This window comes from Protobothrops mucrosquamatus, unplaced genomic scaffold (assembly GCF_001527695.2).
Source record: "Protobothrops mucrosquamatus isolate PMUCROS unplaced genomic scaffold, P.Mucros_1.0 scaffold3558, whole genome shotgun sequence".
In the NCBI taxonomy this organism is placed as follows: domain Eukaryota; kingdom Metazoa; phylum Chordata; class Lepidosauria; order Squamata; family Viperidae; genus Protobothrops; species Protobothrops mucrosquamatus.
This window is the reverse complement of record NW_015389525.1, coordinates 66334-68440: the sequence shown is the minus strand read 5'-3', so window position 1 is coordinate 68440 and position 2107 is coordinate 66334.

Below are 2107 nucleotides of genomic sequence, written 5' to 3'. Positions count from 1 at the left end.
AATTGAATTGGCCAGTACCCTTGCTGATGCAACAAAACAGTAAAAAGAAAGAAAAGTGAAATAAATTAACTTGGGTTGAACTCTTAATTCAGAAAGTCAAGATTGGCTTAGCTTAATTTGGATTTGTTCCATTAGCCAAAGATTTGGCAAGCTTTCCTCTGGAACAGACAATATTTTAACTCAGTTATGGTAGCTGAATGTTCATTTGCACTGTAAACAGCCACGGGTTGTTTAAGTTTGACAACACAGAGAAGATTAGGAATTGAATAAATAATGGGAGGATTCTTTTTTGCATCTGAAGAAACCTAAGGAGGAACTAATTGTTCTAATAACTACAGAACATCCACTTTTTAATCCACAGACTCTGAGGTAAGTACTAGATTGTTAGCTTAGGGCCCTGGGCATAAAAAACAGGAAATAATAAGTTAGAATATATCTTCCTTATTATAGTGTTGCTGAGAAAAAACTGTGCCCAAAGTAAGAATAGTGCAACTTCTTCCATAAAAAAAAATCCCACTACTTTTCTACTGAATCAACTAGATTTACCCAACCAAGCATTCTCCAGATGTGGACAACCATCTTATAATTCCCAGTCAGTGGCCCTAGGCTGGTTCTTATGGTCGTTATAAGTTTACCAGGTCTGCAACTCTTGCAGACCCCGCAGATGGGAGGAAGGAAGGAAGGAAGGAAGGAAGGAAGGAAGGAAGGAAGGAAGGAAGGAAGGAAGGAAGGAAGGAAGGAAGGAAGGAAGGAAAGAAAAAAAGAAAATTGGCCATTAGTTGAAGCGTAAGAGTTGCCCATTTCTTTGCTATCCATCAGTGACTTTCAGATCACCTATTTTCATTGCCACATAGCTTTGTTTACAGCTGCCTACAAAACCATCTACGACGGGTCTTCAAACTTGTCCCTTTTATGATTTGTGGACTTCAACTCCCAGAATTCCTCATCCAGGCACGCTGGGTGAGGAATTCTGGGAGTTCAAGTCCACAAGTCATAAAAGAGCCAAGTTTGAAGACCCCTGTTCTACGAAGACACCACATGTAGACACCAGTAGCTGGAGAAAAAAGAGAATAAATATGGAAAGACAGCCTGAGCATCTGCAAAAAGCTGCCTGCTCTTTGAATCTGCTCCTTTACAATAGAACGATTTGATCAGCAACTGTTTATCATTAAGTTCTCTCTGGAAATAAAATAGGGAGGAAAACAAAATAAATCATCCATCAAATCACTCTGAAAAGACCAGGGTGCCTGGATGTTTTTAGTTGCAAACATCATTAATTCCTGCAGGGGTGGAGTGGAGCTACCTGCTGATTAAAGATTTGGGAAGCAGAAGCCTCAACTCATAGGAGACAGAAAAGTGATCCTGTTTTGTTTTGTTTTGTTTTCAGCTCTCATTTAATTTTATGAAAGAGAAAGAACATTTCTTTAAAAGAGGAATTCTGGTGAACTTCCTAGGAACATGCTATTCTTGAAATCTTGTGTGCTTTAGGGAGAGGCGTGAATGTCCTGCCTTTTTATTGCAGCATAATCTTTCTAGCTATCCCCACTTTGTCCCCCTTCCATTGGATCCTAAGGGAAGATAACCATGAAAGAAGGAAATGATATCCAAGGGCTGGTTTCAGATGGGGAAATAAGGACTGCCAAGGATGCTCGGAAAGGAAGAAACAAGGGTGAGAAAAATTAGAAACACCAACAGGAAATGCTCTGCCACTTCCAATGACGAAATATGTTCAAAAGCACCACCAGGAGAAATTCAAATTTTAGTCTCAGGCATGCTGAAAATGTGAGCTTTTCCCTATTGCACTTCAGTATAGCATAAACGAGGGGTATGATGGTCTAGTGCAGGGCTTTTCAACCAGTGGTACAGGTACCACTTGTACATTGGCACATGGCAGGTGGTACGCGACCATTGTTGTGTTCTTTGTATTCCCCCCCCCTTAATCCCCTATGCATATCCTGATCACCCATTAAGGGTGATTGCCCTTCACCATTGATCGCCCATTAAGGGTGATTGCCCTTCTCCATCTGCATACAGTTTCATGCCCGTTGCTGGTTGGCTAACTAGCAACAGGGTCTTACCAGCCAATGGAATTGTGTGATTACAAGCC